Consider the following 22,049-nt stretch of genomic DNA (forward strand, 5'->3'; position numbering starts at 1 on the left):
ATAGAGCACTGGAATGTGTTAATTATTTAAACACTAATAATTTTAATTTGCAATTTACTCACACATTTTGTTTTGACACTGTAGTCTTTCTGGATGTTGCTTTCTCTGCCAGGGATGGTATCAATTTTCTATAGATTATATGATGCCCGTGGGTGCCTCTACCTATCTACATTATACTAGCAGTCATCATAGACCATGGATAAGGAATATCCAAAAAAATTAAATAGTGCACCTAAGGCGAAATTGTGCAGGTGATGAGGATTATTTTTTCCCAAATAGGGATAATGCTGGTACACTTCGAAAGGAGAGGATATCTGGATAAACTCCTTAAAAATGCGAGAGAATATGCTAAGAAATTGTGTAGAAAAGACAGCTAATACTACACTGGAATTTAGCTGTTGACATGAAGAAGCCAATAAAAAATAGGCTGATATCTGAAAACATTATATTTTCATCAAAATATAACATCAAATTATGGAAAATCAAAAAGATTGTTTGTGATAAATTCACAGTATTGGATTAGGATCCTGTATTGAAGAATGTTATTTTAAACCCAAGTACAGTATGTTGAAAACTCAGATTGGTATAGAGGAAGGAGGACCAGGTAAATGGCTAGCACATACATTTGAAGGTAGCTATCAATGCAATAATTCTGCGTAACTTACAAATTTATGGTAAATAAATCAACTAGTATAAATCCAGTGTGACTGGGAAAACATTTGAAATGAAACAATTTATGAAATGGGAATATAGTTACTATGTGTATGTTCTCCAGGGTCCGTGCTCTCTACAATATGAAGGGAAAACCACTAGAACTATTAAGAGCAGGTTCAGAGAATTGTGGCAATAGAAAAATATAACACAAAAAGGAGAGGTAATAAGTTTAGACAGCTCTGTATAGGTGAATCATCTTATATTTTTAAACTAGAGACTCTCACTCCTAAAGGCCTTAATGAGGCATTGGATTATTCATGGTTAGATGGTTAATTAAGTACGTGCCATCTCCTATGAGACCCAATGTAACTTATTATGTTTGGTATGGATATAGGATGAAGACAATATTGGAAAAGGTGCAGGTTGTTCTACACTTTTATCCCACTAACCCATAATAATAGGTCAAATATACAAACCGGGGATTTCTTTGAGGGTGGGGGAAAAGTAAGGAGGGGGAAAATCATGTGAAATAGTTGAAAATATCCTTTGAAAGAAGTAGTAGTTTTTTCTGTGGATGTAGAACCCAATCTGGCAGATTGTTACTTACAAGGGTTATTTATGTGTAAAGTTAGCATTCTAAATGGAGGACTTTAATTATTACACATATATTGTTCTTATATTTATAATGTTAAATATCCAAAGAGATTTTTCATATGTGTGTGTTAATATAGGATGTATATGGATTAGCATATATTATAACGGGACCTTGAATAAAGAGCTCTTGGAAATCACAGAGGAAATAACACTGTGAATAAAAATTGAAAGGTGCTAGCAAGCAATTAATGATGTCTTTTATTATAGTTGGGAGACTTATACATAAGTAGATATGTATTTTTTATTATATTGGTATAGACTTTCAATGAGGATTTTATATGAATGTTTTATAAGTCTTATTAGTTATGAAATCCATGTATGTGGATAACATACGTATGGACACTCACCAGTTGATACAGCTAGGATTAATTAATGAGGAACCGCAGGTTTAGAAGAGTAAAGGTCCAAGGAGTTTGCAGTCTTGAGAAAGTCCCAGTGCATTGTGGGATGAAACGCGTTGACACTATCACTCACTGGCTTACCTCTACTGCATCACCAGAACAGGGAGATACGCTGCTGTAAGTGACTGAAACTACCCCAGGACTGTGGTCTGCACTGGCAGCGACAAACGTCCGGCAGCTAACCAAATAGCACTAAATGCTTACCAGCACTGTTACCTGCCCGGGACGGTGATATCCTCACCACCGGGAGAAGAGGAATGGGGGCTTGATCACAGTGGAAGGCAGTGGTGTGCGGTGAGGTCAGTGGCTGGTGAGGCACTACAGCCATAATGTACGCCGCATCCTGCCGATGACCCCTACCACCTCTGAGCCAATGCCCGCTGCCACCGCCAATGGCTAACAAACTCGCCCATCATCAACTGACCCAGCCCTCCGCCACTAATTTGCATCTCAGTCTGATGCCGCCAATGCCCGCTGCCTGCCTGCTCATCATACTTGTTGTATATTGTACATTTTTATAGAAAAAAAAATAAAAATAGTGTTTGGGACTGGGAAGGGAGTGGGAGGAGGGCATGAATGCAATTTTATTGTCCAGGGCTTCCATTAACCTCATGGAGAAAGGTCTGAATGGGTTAAAAAAATGTAAAAAAAAAATGTGTGAGGTTCCCCCCTCCTAAGTATAACCAGCCTCGGGCTCTTTGAGCCGCTCCTGGTTGTTTAAATACTGGGTAAAAAATTGGACAGGGTCTCCCCGTATTTAGACCACCAGCACCGGGCTCTTAGTCCGGTCCTAAATCCAAAAATACGGGGAACAAAAGATGTAGGGGTCTCCCGTATTTTTAAAACCAGCACCGGGCTCCACTAGCCAGGGACATAATGCCACAGCCGGGGGACACATTTATGTAGGTCCCTGCGGCCGTGGCATTACCCCCCCAACTAGTCACCCCTGGCCGGGGTTTCCTGGAGGAGTGGGGACCCCTTAAATCAAGGGGTCACCCCCCCTCCAGGCACCCAAGGGCCAGGGGTGAAGCCCGAGGCTGTCCCCAGCACCCCTGGGCGGTGGGTGCCGGGCTGATAGTCATGTGTGTAAAAAAAAGAATATTGTTTTTTGTTGTGGAACTACAAGGTCCAGCAAGCCTCCCCCGCTTGCTGGTACTTGGAGAACCTCAAGTACCAGCATGCGGGGAAATAACGGGCCCGCTGGTACCTGTAGTTCTACAACAACAAAAATACCCAAATAAAAACACAACTCACACACCATGAAAGTAAAAATGTATTAAACTCACTTACACACTCACACATACTTACCTACATCCCACACCGGTCACGTCCACTTGTCCAGTAGAATCCAATAGGGGTACCTGTAAAAATGAGAGACAGATTACTTACCTACATCCCACGTCGATCACGTCCACTTGTCCAGTAGAATCCAATAGGGTAGGGGTACCTGTAAAAATGAACATTATACTTACAAACTGTGAGAGAGAGAGAGAGAGAGAGAGAGAGAGAGAGAGAGAGAGAGTGAGGGCGGGATGTACTAAGCAGTAGTATTAGAGATGAGCGCCTGAAATTTTTCGGGTTTTGTGTTTTGGTTTTGGGTTCGGTTCCGCGGCCGTGTTTTGGGTTCGAACGCGTTTTGGCAAAACCTCACCGAATTATTTTTGTCGGATTCGGGTGTGTTTTGGATTCGGGTGTTTTTTTCAAAAAACCCTAAAAAACAGCTTAAATCATAGAATTTGGGGGTAATTTTGATCCCAAAGTATTATTAACCTCAAAAAACATAATTTACACTCATTTTCAGCCTATTCTGAACACATCACACCTCACAATATTATTTTTAGTCCTAAAATTTGCACCGAGGTCGCTGTGTGAGTAAGATAAGCGACCCTAGTGGCCGACACAAACACCGGGCCCATCTAGGAGTGGCACTGCAGTGTCACGCAGGATGTCCCTTCCAAAAAACCCTCCCCAAACAGCACATGACGCAAAGAAAAAAAGAGGCGCAATGAGGTAGCTGACTGTGTGAGAAAGATAAGCGACCCTAGTGGCTGACACAAACACCGGGCCCATCTAGGAGTGGCACTGCAGTGTCACGCAGGATGTCCCTTCCAAAAAACCCTCCCCAAACAGCACATGACGCAAAGAAAAAAAGAGGCGCAATGAGGTAGCTGTGTGAGAAAGATAAGCGACCCTAGTGGCCGACACAAACACCGGGCCCATCTAGGAGTGGCACTGCAGTGTCACGCAGGATGTCCCTTCCAAAAAACCCTCCCCAAACAGCACGTGACGCAAAGAAAAAAAAGAGGCGCAATGAGGTAGCTGTGTGAGTAAGATTAGCGACCCTAGTGGCGGACACAAACACCGGGCCCATCTAGGAGTGGCACTGCAGTGTCACGCAGGATGGCCCTTCCAAAAAACCCTCCCCAAACAGCACATGACGCAAAGAAAAAAAGAGGCGAAATGAGGTAGCTGACTGTGTGAGTAAGATTAGCGACCCTAGTGGCCGACACAAACACCGGGCACATCTAGGAGTGGCACTGCAGTGTCACGCAGGATGTCCCTTCCAAAAAACCCTCCCCAATCAGCACATGATGCAAAGAAAAAGAAAAGAAAAAAGAGGTGCAAGATGGAATTATCCTTGGGCCCTCCCACCCACCCTTATGTTGTATAAACAAAACAGGACATGCACACTTTAACCAACCCATCATTTCAGTGACAGGGTCTGCCACACGACTGTGACTGATATGACGGGTTGGTTTGGACCCCCCCCAAAAAAGAAGCAATTAATCTCTCCTTGCACAAACTGGCTCTACAGAGGCAAGATGTCCACCTCATCTTCACCCTCCGATATATCACCGTGTACATCCCCCTCCTCACAGATTATCAATTCGTCCCCACTGGAATCCACCATCTCAGCTCCCTGTGTACTTTGTGGAGGCAATTGCTGCTGGTCAATGTCTCCGCGGAGGAATTGATTATAATTCATTTTAATGAACATCATCTTCTCCACATTTTCTGGATGTAACCTCGTACGCCGATTGCTGACAAGGTGAGCGGCGGCACTAAACACTCTTTCGGAGTACACACTTGTGGGAGGGCAACTTAGGTAGAATAAAGCCAGTTTGTGCAAGGGCCACCAAATTGCCTCTTTTTCCTGCCAGTATAAGTACGGACTGTGTGACGTGCCTACTTGGATGCGGTCACTCATATAATCCTCCACCATTCTATCAATGTTGAGAGAATCATATGCAGTGACAGTAGACGACATGTCCGTAATCGTTGTCAGGTCCTTCAGTCCGGACCAGATGTCAGCATCAGCAGTCGCTCCAGACTGCCCTGCATCACCGCCAGCGGGTGGGCTCGGAATTCTGAGCCTTTTCCTCGCACCCCCAGTTGCGGGAGAATGTGAAGGAGGAGATGTTGACAGGTCGCGTTCCGCTTGACTTGACAATTTTGTCACCAGCAGGTCTTTCAACCCCAGCAGACCTGTGTCTGCCGGAAAGAGAGATCCAAGGTAGGCTTTAAATCTAGGATCGAGCACGGTGGCCAAAATGTAGTGCTCTGATTTCAACAGATTGACCACCCGTGAATCCTTGTTAAGCGAATTAAGGGCTGCATCCACAAGTCCCACATGCCTAGCGGAATCGCTCCGTGTTAGCTCCTTCTTCAATGCCTCCAGCTTCTTCTGCAAAAGCCTGATGAGGGGAATGACCTGACTCAGGCTGGCAGTGTCTGAACTGACTTCACGTGTGGCAAGTTCAAAGGGCATCAGAACCTTGCACAACGTTGAAATCATTCTCCACTGCACTTGAGACAGGTGCATTCCATCTCCTATATCGTGCTCAATTGTATAGGCTTGAATGGCCTTTTGCTGCTCCTCCAACCTCTGAAGCATATAGAGGGTTGAATTCCACCTCGTTACCACTTCTTGCTTCAGATGATGGCAGGGCAGGTTCAGTAGTTTTTGGTGGTGCTCCAGTCTTCTGTACGTGGTGCCTGTACGCCGAAAGTGTCCCGCAATTTTTCTGGCCACCGACAGCATCTCTTGCACGCCCCTGTCGTTTTTTAAAAAATTCTGCACCACCAAATTCAAGGTATGTGCAAAACATGGGACGTGCTGGAATTTGCCCATATTTAATGCACACACAATATTGCTGGCGTTGTCCGATGCCACAAATCCACAGGAGAGTCCAATTGGGGTAAGCCATTCCGCGATGATCTTCCTCAGTTGCCGTAAGAGGTTTTCAGCTGTGTGCGTATTCTGGAAAGCGGTGATACAAAGCGTAGCCTGCCTAGGAAAGAGTTGGCGTTTGCGAGATGCTGCTACTGGTGCCGCCGCTGCTGTTCTTGCGGCGGGAGTCCATACATCTACCCAGTGGGCTGTCACAGTCATATAGTCCTGACCCTGCCCTGCTCCACTTGTCCACATGTCCGTGGTTAAGTGGACATTGGGTACAACTGCATTTTTTAGGACACTGGTGAGTCTTTTTCTGACGTCCGTGTACATTCTCGGTATCGCCTGCCTAGAGAAGTGGAACCTAGATGGTATTTGGTAACGGGGGCACACTGCCTCAATAAATTGTCTAGTTCCCTGTGAACTAACGGCGGATACCGGACGCACGTCTAACACCAACATAGTTGTCAAGGACTCAGTTATCCGCTTTGCAGTAGGATGACTGCTGTGATATTTCATCTTCCTCGCAAAGGACTGTTGAACAGTCAATTGCTTACTGGAAGTAGTACAAGTGGGCTTACGACTTCCCCTCTGGGATGACCATCGACTCCCAGCGGCAACAACAGCAGCGCCAGCAGCAGTAGGCGTTACACGCAAGGATGCATCGGAGGAATCCCAGGCAGGAAAGGACTCGTCAGACTTGCCAGTGACATGGCCTGCAGGACTATTGGCATTCCTGGGGAAGGAGGAAATTGACACTGAGGGAGTTGGTGGGGTGGTTTGCGTGAGCTTGGTTACAAGAGGAAGGGATTTACTGGTCAGTGGAATGCTTCCGCTGTCACCCAAAGTTTTTGAACTTGTCACTGACTTATTATGAATGCGCTGCAGGTGACGTATAAGGGAGGATGTTCCGAGGTGGTTAACGTCCTTACCCCTACTTATTACAGCTTGACAAAGGGAACACACGGCTTGACACCTGTTGTCCGCATTTCTGGTGAAATACCTCCACACCGAAGAGCTGATTTTTTTGGTATTTTCACCTGGCATGTCAACGGCCATATTCCTCCCACGGACAACAGGTGTCTCCCCGGGTGCCTGACTTAAACAAACCACCTCACCATCAGAATCCTCCTGGTCAATTTCCTCCCCAGCGCCAGCAACACCCATATCCTCCTCATCCTGGTGTACTTCAACACTGACATCTTCAATCTGACTATCAGGAACTGGACTGCGGGTGCTCCTTCCAGCACTTGCAGGGGGCATGCAAATAGTGGAAGGCGCATGCTCTTCACGTCCAGTGTTGGGAAGGTCAGGCATCGCAAACGACACAATTGGACTCTCCTTGTGGATTTGGGATTTCAAAGAACGCACAGTTCTTTGCGGTGCTTTTGCCAGCTTGAGTCTTTTCAGTTTTCTAGCGAGCGGCTGAGTGCTTCCATCCTCATGTGAAGCTGAACCACTAGCCATGAACATAGGCCAGGGCCTCAGCCGTTCCTTGCCACTCCGTGTGGTAAATGGCATATTGGCAAGTTTACGCTTCTCCTCCGACAATTTTATTTTAGGTTTTGGAGTCCTTTTTTTTCTGATATTTGGTGTTTTGGATTTGACATGCTCTGTACTATGACATTGGGCATCGGCCTTGGCAGACGACGTTGCTGGCATTTCATCGTCTCGGCCATGACTAGTGGCAGCAGCTTCAGCACGAGGTGGAAGTGGATCTTGATCTTTCCCTAATTTTGGAACCTCAACTTTTTTGTTCTCCATATTTTATAGGCAGAACTAAAAGGCACCTCAGGTAAACAATGGAGATGGATGGATTGGATAGTTTACTAGTATACAATTATGGACGGACTGCCACGGTTAGGTGGTATAAAAAAACCACGGTTAGGTGGTATATATTATAATAATAATACAATTATGGATGGACGGACTGCCTGCCGACTGCCGACACAGAGGTAGCCACAGCCGTGAACTACCGCACTGTACACTGGTTGATAAAGAGATAGTAGTATACTCGTAACAACTAGTATGACACTATGACGACGGTATAAAGAATGAAAAAAAAACCACGGTTAGGTGGTATATATTATAATAATAATACAATTATGGATGGACGGACTGCCTGCCGACTGCCGACACAGAGGTAGCCACAGCCGTGAACTACCGCACTGTACACTGGTTGATAAAGAGATAGTAGTATACTCGTAACAACTAGTATGACACTATGATGACGGTATAAAGAATGAAAAAAAAACCACGGTTAGGTGGTATATATTATAATAATAATACAATTATGGATGGACGGACTGCCTGCCGACTGCCGACACAGAGGTAGCCACAGCCGTGAACTACCGCACTGTACACTGGTTGATAAAGAGATAGTAGTATACTCGTAACAACTAGTATGACACTATGACGACGGTATAAAGAATGGAAAAAAAACCACGGTTAGGTGGTATATATTATAATAATAATACAATTATGGATGGACGGACTGCCTGCCGACTGCCGACACAGAGGTAGCCACAGCCGTGAACTACCGCACTGTACACTGGTTGATAAAGAGATAGTAGTATACTCGTAACAACTAGTATGACACTATGACGACGGTATAAAGAATGGAAAAAAAACCACGGTTAGGTGGTATATATTATAATAATAATACAATTATGGATGGACGGACTGCCTGCCGACTGCCGACACAGAGGTAGCCACAGCCGTGAACTACCGCACTGTACACTGGTTGATAAAGAGATAGTAGTATACTCGTAACAACTAGTATGACACTATGACGACGGTATAAAGAATGAAAAAAAAACCACGGTTAGGTGGTATATATTATAATAATAATACAATTATGGATGGACGGACTGCCTGCCGACTGCCGACACAGAGGTAGCCACAGCCGTGAACTACCGCACTGTACACTGGTTGATAAAGAGATAGTAGTATACTCGTAACAACTAGTATGACACTATGACGACGGTATAAAGAATGGAAAAAAAACCACGGTTAGGTGGTATATATTATAATAATAATACAATTATGGATGGACGGACTGCCTGCCGACTGCCGACACAGAGGTAGCCACAGCCGTGAACTACCGCACTGTACACTGGTTGATAAAGAGATAGTAGTATACTCGTAACAACTAGTATGACACTATGACGACGGTATAAAGAATGGAAAAAAAACCACGGTTAGGTGGTATATATTATAATAATAATACAATTATGGATGGACGGACTGCCTGCCGACTGCCGACACAGAGGTAGCCACAGCCGTGAACTACCGCACTGTACACTGGTTGATAAAGAGATAGTAGTATACTCGTAACAACTAGTATGACACTATGACGACGGTATAAAGAATGGAAAAAAAACCACGGTTAGGTGGTATATATTATAATAATAATACAATTATGGATGGACGGACTGCCTGCCGACTGCCGACACAGAGGTAGCCACAGCCGTGAACTACCGCACTGTACACTGGTTGATAAAGAGATAGTAGTATACTCGTAACAACTAGTATGACACTATGACGACGGTATAAAGAATTAAAAAAAAACCACGGTTAGGTGGTATATATTATAATAATAATACAATTATGGATGGACGGACTGCCTGCCGACTGCCGACACAGAGGTAGCCACAGCCGTGAACTACCGCACTGTACACTGGTTGATAAAGAGATAGTAGTATACTCGTAACAACTAGTATGACACTATGACGACGGTATAAAGAATGGAAAAAAAACCACGGTTAGGTGGTATATATTATAATAATAATACAATTATGGATGGACGGACTGCCTGCCGACTGCCGACACAGAGGTAGCCACAGCCGTGAACTACCGCACTGTACACTGGTTGATAAAGAGATAGTAGTATACTCGTAACAACTAGTATGACACTATGACGACGGTATAAAGAATTAAAAAAAAACCACGGTTAGGTGGTATATATTATAATAATAATACAATTATGGATGGACGGACTGCCTGCCGACTGCCGACACAGAGGTAGCCACAGCCGTGAACTACCGCACTGTACACTGGTTGATAAAGAGATAGTAGTATACTCGTAACAACTAGTATGACACTATGACGGTATAAAGAATGAAAAAAAAACCACGGTTAGGTGGTATATATTATAATAATAATACAATTATGGATTGACGGACTGCCTGCCGACTGCCGACACAGAGGTAGCCACAGCCGTGAACTACCGCACTGTACACTGGTTGATAAAGAGATAGTAGTATACTCGTAACAACTAGTATGACACTATGACGACGGTATAAAGATTAAAGAATGGAAAAAAAACCACGGTTAGGTGGTATATATTATAATAATAATACAATTATGGATGGACGGACTGCCTGCCGACTGCCGACACAGAGGTAGCCACAGCCGTGAACTACCGCACTGTACACTGGTTGATAAAGAGATAGTAGTATACTCGTAACAACTAGTATGACACTATGACGGTATAAAGAAAGAAAAAAAAATACCACGGTTAGGTGGTATATATTGTAATACAATTATGGATGGACGGACTGCCTGCCGAGTTCCGACTGCCGACACAGAGGTAGCCACAGCCGTGAACTACCGCACTGTACTGTGTCTGCTGCTAATATAGACTGGTTGATAAAGAGATAGTATACAATACATACAACAATATACTACTATACTGGTGGTCAGGCACTGGTCACCACTAGTCACACTGGCAGTGGCACTCCTGCAGCAAAAGTGTGCACTGTTTAATTTTAAATTAATATAATATTATGTACTCCTGGGGGCTCCTGCTATAACAACCTGCAGTGCTCCCCAGTCTCCCCCACAATTATTATAAGCTTTGCCTTTTATACATTGATGTGCAGCACACTGGGCTGAGCTGAGTGCACACAGACTGAGTCACACTGTGTGACTGGCTGCTGCTGTGTATCGTTTTTTTTCAGGCAGAGAACGGATATAGCAGAGAACGGATATATATTAAAATAAATAAAAGTTAACTAACAACAACTGCACTGGTCACTGTGGTAAACTCTGTCTGACTCTGCACAATCTCTCTCTCTCTTCTAATCTAATTTCTAATGGAGAGGACGCCAGCCACGTCCTCTCCCTATCAATCTCAATGCACGTGTGAAAATGGCGGCGACGCGCGGCTCCTTATATAGAATCCGAGTCTCGCGAGAATCCGACAGCGTCATGATGACGTTCGGGCGCGCTCGGGTTAACCGAGCAAGGCGGGAGGATCCGAGTCTGCTCGGACCCGTGAAAAAAACATGAAGTTCGTGCGGGTTCGGATTCAGAGAAACCGAACCCGCTCATCTCTAAGTAGTATAGCGGTAAAACCTGTTACCGGTCCAATGTCTTTTCCCCGTATGTTCTATTAATCCTCAGCCTACTGCGCTGTCAGTTGCTTCTGCATCTCCTGTTACACGTGACTTCTTTGGCACGGTACCTGCTGTCATAGGTAGCCTATTGTTCCACCACGGGCACCGTATGTACGAACGAACAGGACCTGTCACCTCTGGGCATATGTGCCATCATTTAATGATCGGAGGTGATGGGTCCCGTACGTTCGTATATACGGTGCCTGCGGTGTACCAATAGGCTACCCATGAGAGCAGGTATCATGCAGAAGTCACGTGTAACAGGTGCAAGTGACAGCGTGGCAGGCTGGGGGTTAATTAAATACGGGGAAAAGATATTGAGCTGATAGTACACACACACCCCCCTACCTGCTGCTGGGCAGAGCCGCACGAAACCGACACACACACACACACACGCACACCCCTACCTGCTGCTGCTGCACACACACACACCCCTACCTGCTGCTGCACACACACACCCTCCCCCCTACCTGCTGCTGCTGCTGGACACCCTCACACACACACACACACACACACACACACCTGCTGCTGCTGGACACACACACGCACACACACACACTACCTCTGCTGCTGCTGCTGGACGACCCCCCCCCCTTACTTGCTGCTGCTGGACACACACACACACAAACACTACCTCTGCTGCTGCTGGACACCCCCCCCCCCCCCCACACACACACACACACACACCTGCTGCTGCTGGACACACACACACACACACACACACACTACCTCTGCTGCTGGACGACCCCCCCCACCCCCCCTACCTGCTGCTGGACACACACACACGCAACACACACAAACACTACTGCTGCTGCTGGACACCCCCCACACACACACACCTGCTACTGCTGGACACACACACACAAACACACACTACCTCTGCTGCTGCTGCTGCTGGATGACCCCCCACCCCCCCTACCTGCTGTTGGACACACACACACACACACACACACACACACACAACACACATCACACACAAACACTACCTCTGCTGCTGCTGGGGACAGCCGCTCGGGTCAGTGGGAGGGTGGAGGAGGGGATAGCCGCACACCACGGCGCTTTGGTCAGCAGGAAGACGGAGGAGGTCGGGGAGAGCCGCACTCCCGCCTACCTCCAGCGACACTCACCGCCGGGACCCGTCGCCTCCAGCGCCGCATGTGTGGGATTGGACAGCAGATCCAGCACTGGATCCGCTGTCCAATCACAGGTGCCTCGCTGACATGGGGGTGGTGTCCCTGTCCGCGAGGCACTTGTAGAGGTGCCGCTTTGCATATCTTTTTGAATGGGCTTTTACAGCCCAAGCTTGGTCCTGCCCCCCAGCTCAGTCCCGTTTCCATTATTTTGGGAAGCACTGCTATCAGTGCCTCCCAAACACATTTAAACCAGGAAAATTATTAGAATTACATAAAGAATATACTTATGACACAGAATATGTGTCATAAGTATCTTCTTTATGTTATTTTAATAATTAATCACAGGGGAGGCACTGCCTCCCTTGCCTCCCCTGACTGCACGTCCCTGGTGGAAGGATCACTACACGTGTGCAGGGATAACTATTAGAGATGAGCGGGTTCGGTTCCTCGGAATCCGAACCCCCCCCCTCCCCCCTCCCGAACCTCACCCATTTTTCACCGTTCCGAGCAGACTCGGATCCTCATGCCTTGCTCGGTTAACCCGAGCGCACCCGAACATCATCATCCCGCTGTCGGATTCTCGTGAGATTCGTATTCTATATAAGGAGTTGTGCGTCGCTGGCATTTTTCACTCGTGCATTGGAGATTTTAGTGAGATGACGTGGCTGGCGTACTCTCAGTTTCTGTGTTCAGTGTGCTGCAAATATCTGTGCTCAGTGTGCTGCAAATATCTGTGCTCAGTGTGCTGCAAATATCTGTGCTCAGTGTGCTTTATTGTGGGGAATGGGGACCACCAGTATTATATAATAGGAGGACAGTGCAGAGTTTTGCTGACCAGTGACCACCAGTATATAATATATAGCAGTACGGTACTGTAGGCCACTGCTCTACCTACCTCTGTGTCGTCAAGTATACTATCCATCCATACCTGTGGTGCATTTAAGTTGTGCGCATTATATATATAGTAGTAGGACAGTCATAATTTTGCTGACCACCAGTATATAATTTATAGCAGTACGGTAGAGTAGGCCACTGCTCTACCTACCTCTGTGTCGTCAAGTATACTATCAATCAATACCTGTGGTGTATTTAAGTTGTGCGCAGTATATATATAGTAGTAGGACAGTGCATAATTTTGCTGACCACCAGTATATAATATATAGCAGTACGGTACAGTAGGCAACTGCTCTACCTACCTCTGTGTCGTCAAGTATACTATCCATCCATACCTGTGGTGCATTTAAGTTGTGCGCAGTATTATATATAGTAGTAGATCAGTGCATAATTTTGCTGACCACCAGTATATAATATATGGCAGTACGGTACAGTAGGCCACTGCTCTACCTACCTCTGTGTCGTCAAGTATGCTATCCATCCATACCAGAGGTGCATTTAAGTTGTGCGCAGTATATATATAGTAGTAGGACAGTGCAAAAATTTGCTGACCACCAGTATATAATATATAGCAGTACGGTACAGTAGGCCACTGCTCTACCTACCTCTGTGTCGTCAAGTATACTATCCATCCATACCTGTGGTGCATTTAAGTTGTGCGCAGTATATATATAGTAGTAGGACAGTGCATTATTTTGCTGACCACCAGTATATAATATATAGCAGTACGGTACAGTAGGCCACTGCTCTACCTACCTCTGTGTTGTCAAGTATACTATCCATTCATACCTGTCCATACCTGTGGTGTATTTAAGTTGAGCGCAGTATATATATAGTAGTAGGACAGTGCATAATTTTGCTGACCACCAGTATATAATATATAGCAGTACGGTACAGTAGGCCACTGCTCTACCTAACTCTGTGTTGTCAAGTATACTATCCATCCATACCTGAGGTGCATTTAAGTTGTGCGCAGTAAATATATAGTAGAACAGTGCATAAATTTGCTGACCACCAGTATATAATATATAGCAGTACGGTACAGTAGGCCACTGCTCTACCTACCTCTGTGTCGTCAAGTATACTATCCATCCATACCTGTGGTGCATTTAAGTTGTGCACAGTATATATATAGTAGTAGGACAGTGCATAATTTTGCTTACCACCAGTATATAATATATAGCAGTACGGTACAGTAGGCCACTGCTCTACCTACCTCTGTGTCATCAGGTAAACTATCCATCCATACCTGTGGTGCATTTTAGTTGTGCGCAGTATATAGTAGGAGGGGACAGTGCAGAATGTTGCTGTGACCACCAGTATATATATAGCATTACGGTACAGTAGTCCACTGCTCTACCTACCCCTATGTCATCAAGTATACTACAAAAGTTCAGTAAAATGACCCAAAAATCTAAATTAAAAGCGTCTGATGAGAAGCGTAATCTTGCCAATATGCCATTTACGACACGGAGTGGCAAGGAACGGCTGAGGCCCTCGCCTGGGTTCATGGCTAGTGGTTCAGATTCACATGAGGATGGAAGCACTCATCCTCTCGCTAGAAAACTGCAGTGCCACTCCTAGATGGGCCAGGTGTTTCTGTCGGCCACTTGGGTCGCTTAGCTTAGTCACACAGCTACCTCATTGCACCTCTTTTTTTCTTTGCATCATGTGCTGTTTGGGGACTATTTTTTTGAAGTGCCATCCTGTCTGACACTGCAGTGCCACTCCTAGATGGGCCAGATGTTTGTGTCGGCCACTTGGGTCGCTTAGCTTAGTCACACAGCAACCTCGGTGCAAATTTTAGGACTAAAAATAATATTGTGAGGTTTGAGGTTTTCAGAATAGACTGGAAATGAGTGGAGATTGTGGTTATTGAGGTTAATAATACTATGGGATCAAAATGACCTCCAAATTCTATGATTTAAGCTGTTTTTGAGGGGTTTTTGTAAAAAAACACCCGAATCCAAAACACACCCTAATCCGACAAAAAAATTTCAGGGAGGTTTTGCCAAAACGCGTCCGAATCCAAAACACGGCCGCAGAACCGAATCCAAAACCAAAACACAAAACCCGAAAAATGTCCGGTACACATCTTTAGTAACTATTAAATCGTCCATGCTACGGTAATCAGTATTCTGTGTCTGAACTTAGTCTGGACGCCGGCATCCAGCATTGACTAAGCGGAACATTGTCACCATTAAAAGCCTGTGAATTCAGTGAGGTAATTAATTTATTTGCAAATTCTAGTGCAACAAAAATGCTACTTACTTGCAATAGGAGATTAAACCTCCTAATGATAGTGTGTGGACCCCTTATTCAAAAGTAAAGCATTCAATACCTTTAATACCAAGAAATAATAACACGGAGACTTGAATTTGGCAGACAATTGTTAGCTATTTATTGTACCCTAACCATTAGACCTGTAAAGTAAAGTTTAAGTTAACATGCCGATTCAGCCGGCATATGGTGGCAGAAAAAAGAACGGCTATATTCAACTGGCGATAACCTCAAAAACGTAAAACCCAAACGATCCTAATTTACCACAAAACATACGTAGGTAATAGGTGCCCAACTTAGACCTCCACGCTGACTGCCCACCCGGATGCGTGATGACGCTGCCCCCTGATGGGTGATCTAGCGGCCTTAAAAGTCAATGGAGGTGAGTGCACCTAAACCACACCAATACTGTTAACAACTGTAACTAACAAGTCAAATTACAACCTGCCGTTCTTTTCCGCCGACAAATAGCCAACGATAACACACGCTAACAATTCAGAGCCAAGGCACTCCGTGCCAAAACCTCTACCAAATGGGGTGGGAGGGTGGGAAGGAAAACCAGCAGCAAGAGAGACCAAGCTAGGCTATACATCCCTATATATACTGATCCCTCCCCTCTCTATCATTGGCTATACTTTTCAACACAGTTAGGTCCACCCCTCACAGGAGGTTTAACTCTCTCCATTCCTATGCTGTCATTTCGCTCTCCTTATGGTAGACTTACCATTGTTAAATCTCTTTCTGCAAGGTACACTGGTTTCCACAAGTAATAACATCGGGGTGTAGAGTTGGATCTTGATCCAAGGCACAAGCAGCCTAAAGCTTTGATTGTTCCCAGGATGCATTGCACCACCTTCTCTATAGCACCGCCTCCAGGCACTGGATCTCAGTTTCGTTAAGCAGCCCAATGCAGTAGCAGGTTAGAGAGGTGATAGATGTTAGTTACAAAACCCACTTTCTCATGACAGGAGAAGGGACTAGTGGCTAATGCCATACAAACTCAAAGAAGCTAATTGCATCTGGGTGGGTGCCCTGTGGAAACCAGTGTAGCTCGCAGAAAGAGATTTAACAATGGTAAGTCTACCATAAATCTACTTTTCTGCAGCGGGGTACACTGGTATTCCACATGGAATAATATCGGGATGTCCTAAAGAAGTTCCTTATGGGAGGGGATGCACTGTAGCGGGTACAAGAACCCAACGTCCAAAGGAAGCATCCTGGGAGGCGGAAGTATCGAAGGCATAGTACCTGAGGACTATGTAACCACCTTGCACAATTGTTCATTGGACGCACCATGGCGGGCCGCCCAAGAGGGACCAACAGACTGAGTAGAATGAGTTTTGATAGCAGCAGGAACTGGATGGCCAGTCTGCGCATAGGCTTGTGCAATCACATTCTAATCCATCTGGCCAATGTTTGCTTATTTGCAGGCCAACCACGTTTGTGGAAACCAAACAATACAAACAGTGTATCTGACCTCCTGATAGAGGCAGGCCTGTCCACGTATGTACAGAGAGCCCGAACCACATCCAAAGATTTTTCCTTGGATGACATTCCAGAATAGTTGAAGGCCGGAACCACAATCTCTTGATTAAGGTAAAAAGAAGACACCACCTTAGGTAAATAACTTGGGCGAATCCTCAGAACTGCATGGTCACAAAGAAACATCAGGAAGATGACAGGACAAAGCTCCTAAGTCCGACACCCATCTAGCAGAGGCAATAGCCAACAAAAACAGGACCTTAGCAGTAAGCCATTTTAAGGTCCACCAACTCAAGAGGCTCAAATGGAGGCTCTTGTACGGCTTTCAGGACCACAGACAAATCTAAGCAGAGCAACCAGAGGGACATAGGGAGGCTGAATCCTTAATACACCCTGAGTGAATGTATGAAGGTCAGGTAGGGATGTAATTTTTCTCTGAAACCATACAGACATGTCAGATATGTGAACCTTGAGGGAGGACAGACGAACTCCAAGATCCAAAGCTTGATGTAAAAAAGCCAGAAGTCTGGAAGTACTAAACTTGTAAGCATCATATTTCTTAGCAGCACACCAGGTGAAGTAAGAATTCCAGACCATATAATAAATACTTGCAGAAGCCAGTTTACGGTCCTTTAGCATAGTTAGGATAACCACCTCATAAAATCGTTTGGCTTTCAGGAGGGAAGCTTCAAGAGCCATGCTGTCAAAGCCAGTCTGGCCAGGTCTGGGTAGACACAAGGGCCCTGAATGAGGAGGTCTGGGCGTTGAGAGAGTAAAAGAGGACACTCTATCGATAGACCCTGCAGGTCTGAGAACTAATGCACTCTGGGCCACGCAGGTGCGACTAGAAGAAGCATTTCTCCTTCTTGTTTGAACTTCCGTAGTACCCTGGGCAGGAGTGACACTGGTGGGAACACATAGGGCAGCCTAAAGTTCCATGAAATTGCCAGTGTGTCCACGATCAGTGCTTGAGGATCACTTGTCCTTGATCCGAAGACCGGAACCTTGTGATTGTGTAGAGACGCCATGAGGTCTACATCTGGTAGACCCCACTTGTCCACTAGGAGTTGAAATACTTCCTGATGAAGACTCCACTCTCCGGTATGTATGTCCTGACGACGGAGGAAATCCACTTCCCAGTTGAGGACTCCCAGAATGAACACTGCCGATATTGCTGGCAGATGGCGTTCTGCCCACTGAAGTATTTTTGACACTTCCATCATTGCCATGCGACTACGAGTGTTGCCTTGATGATTTATGTATGCCACTGTGGTGGTGTTGTCTGATTATACTTGAACAGGCCAGTTATGAATCAGAGGCAGGGCAAGTGTCAACGTATTGAACACTGCCCGCAATTCCAGAATGTTTATCTGGAGGAGAGATTCCTCACTTGTCCACCTATCTGGTAGAGAGTGTGGCTCCAACACCACACCCCAACCTCTCAGACTGGTGTACGTTGTCAGGAGGACCCAGTTGGAGATCCAGAAAGGACGGCCCCTGCTCAACTGTTGGTCCTGTAGCCACCAGCGCAGTGACAGATGAACTTCTGGAGTCAAGGAGATCACGTGAGACCTGATCCAGTGAGGCAGGCCATCTCACTTGCAAAGAATTAACCGAGGGTGGGAATTAAATTGAGCGTACTTCATCATGTCGAAAGCCGACACCATGAGGCCTAGTACTTGCATCGCAGAGTGTATCGACACCCTTGGGCAAGATAGGAAGTATCTGATCCTGTCATGATGTTTCAGGACTTTTTCTGTAGACAGAAACAGTCTCTGACTGTGTTTGTCCAACAGTGTCCCCAGGTGCACCATGCTCCGAGCAGGTACCAGTGAGGACTTCTTCCAGTTGATGGGCCACCTGTGAGCTTGTTGGAATTTGACCGTCAGATCCAGATGGCTGAGGAGGACATCTTGGGAGTTCGCCAGGATCAACAAGTCACCCAGAGACGGCAGGATACTGATTCCCTGACTGTGGAGAAGGGACGTTGTTACGGCCATAACCTTGGGGAAAATCAGAGGGGCTGAAGCCAGTTAAAATGGCAGGGCCTGGAATTGATAATGTAGGTTCCCAATAGCAAACCGCAAATACTGCTTTTGCAATATGGGAATAGGAATGTGCAGATAAGCATCCTGTATGTCCAGGGATACAATATAATCCTCGGGTTCCATGGCCAGCATTATGGAGCGCAGAGTTTTCATACGGAATTTGGACTGGGAGATGTACAGCACTCAGTGTCTGAACCTTCAGCTAAGATTTCCCCCTCAGGTAAATCAGTGGTGCCAACACTGCCTGATGCAGGAGCATCTGCGGATTCCCTGCCCTGTGAGGCAGACATTATAGTGAATGTAGCCTTAGAGCGTAGCAATACAAAATAGCCAGAAATATATACAGGTTGAGTCTCCCTTATCCAAAATGCTTGGGACCTGTTAGGTTCCTGGTGCTCAGAACAAGGGAGATGTTCATGAAGTGAGTCCAGAGCACCAGGACGTAACGCTGGGAAAGGGGAATGGAAAGGGAATAGCCCCTGGCGCCCTAACTCTGTTGTCTCACCCGTGCTATCGGAAATCCCTTGCGAGACTATGGTTTCTTGAGCCCTTGGCAGCCACGTTTGAAGGGCGGATTATGTCTGCCCAACTCCGGTGCCTCCCGGTCTTAATGAGAGACAAAGGGAAATCCGAGGCAGAATGATAACAAGAGGACCTCTAACTAAGCAAACAGGCCAGGGGCTACAAGCTAACTAAAAACCTAAAGTATGTGCGGAGAAACCGCCAAAGGAAAAGAACAACAAAGGAAATGCTGATCACACGCCGACACAATACCTTTGTGTACCGGCGGTGACAGCATAAGCAGAACCCTCTGCAAAACACAAGGGACAGAAACAATAATGGAATACAGCGGCCTAGGCCAACGGACGCGGGAGAGCCGCTACTCACGGAACCGGTACGAATACTGGCAAACGGACAGGAACTTCTAATGCTGCCGACACCGACTCTCAGAACTGGAGGACAGGCAGAATCCCAAACGACAGACCGGTGGACACCAGGAAGCCAGAAGACTTGACCAGGGACAGGCAAAGCCACTGGAACTCAGGGCAGGAACGCCTCACAGCAGGACACGGGATCAGACACAGGAATCGACACAGGGACTGACACAGGAATCGACACAGGGACTGACAGGAACCAGCTCACACTTCAAGCAGACTGCAAACCAAGGAATATCACCAGCGTCTGTGAATTGCAGTCAGCCAGCATATAACAGAGAGGCCTAATTAATAATCCCATGCAGCTGCCCTGTTGCATGATTCCAAACTGACAAGATGCAATTAGCAGCCAGGTGAGGCTGAACACATGGGAACAAGCTGCAATTACACAGACTCACCAGCGGCAGCAGACAAGAGTATTCTAAAACAGAGCAACAGGAAATCCTGGCATGCAAGACAACTTTATAAACATAAAATAGGAATGAACCACTACCTGTGGTTCATAACAGTATCCCCTCCTTAAGGGTGAGCTCCGAGCACCCCATGACACCCACGGGGAACATAAACAGAAGTATAACATGAAATACAGAACAAAACTGCAAAACAGGAATGAGCCACAGCCGTGGCTCATAACATTACCCCCCCCCCCCTTGAGGAGGGGTCAAAAGACCCCAAAATTCAGACTATCCAGAACAAGGGATACAAAAAAAAAAAAACCTGACACACTGGTCTAACAGACAAGAAAACAAAAAACAAGCTGTAGCAACAACTTGTAACAGTGCCCTCCCCTTGATGGTGGCCACTGGACACAATACAAGGAAAAAAAAAAATCTCTCTTTTTTTTTATCAAGGCAAGAGTCCAAAATTATTTATTTTTCTTCTTCTTCTTCTTCTTCTTCTTCTTCTTCTTCTTCTTCTTTTTACAAAGCTCTTTAGGTCTGACCAAGGTAATTCCCCAAACATTGTCTGAACTGATGGCACCACCCAGCAAGGCTGCGTTCAAATCATAGACAGGTCTCTTACCCTTGGGAGCTGAACTTTCTGGTAAAGTACTATTATTAGAAGAAGAAGTCAAAAAAGCACATCCTGCAGTCAAAACAACGGGCTGGGACTCTTGTGCCGAGTTTACAGTATTTGGTGGACTCTCAGCAGACAAGACGGGTGACTTAGAGGAACCTGAACCAATTTCTTTGGAACCGTATCTTTTAACAATTGCATCACAGAATGCTAGGGGATCCTGAAGAATGGGATCTTCAGATTTCATTAGGCTGGTCGCCCACTCAGAAGGCTCTCCTCTAAAAGAATAAATCAGATAGAGCCCAAGGTTTTCTGAAGTGATGCCCAGAAATGGTCTAGACAACATAATAGTGTAATAGTGTTTGAAAAGCGCCAGAAATTGGGCGAAGTCCCCATCAAAGGTTATGGATGTTGAGATATCAGAGTCAGGATCTGTTTCCTTCTCATCTGACTGACTGGAGTGCTTTGCTAGGACCTGGTCACTATTGACCTTACCCGAGGCTGAGACTCTCTGAACCCCACCCGGGGCAGTGACTTTCTGAACCCCACCCGGGGCAGTGACTTTCTGAACCCCACCCGGGGCAGTGACTTTCTGAACCCCACCCGGGGCAGTGACTTTCTGAACCCCACCCGGGGCAGTGACTTACTGAACCCCACCCGGGGCAGTGACTTTCTGAACCCCACCCGGGGCAGTGACTTTCCGAACCCCACCCGGGGCAGTGACTTTCCGAACCCCACCCGGGGCAGTGACTTTCTGAACCCCACCCGGGGCAGTGGCCTCCGGGAACCCCGCTGGGGCAGTGGCCTCCGGGAACCCCGCTGGGGCAGTGGCCTCCGGGAACCCCGCTGGGACAGTTGCCTCCAAGAACCCCGCTGGGGCCAGCACCTCGGATACTTTTACTGGGACCGGGCCGTTGGCCTCCCTGACTGGGATCGGGCCTTCGGCCTCCCTCTCTGAGTCGATAATTATCGAAAGTT

Source organism: Pseudophryne corroboree, chromosome 10 (genome assembly GCF_028390025.1).
Source record: "Pseudophryne corroboree isolate aPseCor3 chromosome 10, aPseCor3.hap2, whole genome shotgun sequence".
NCBI classification, from domain to species: Eukaryota; Metazoa; Chordata; class Amphibia; order Anura; family Myobatrachidae; genus Pseudophryne; species Pseudophryne corroboree.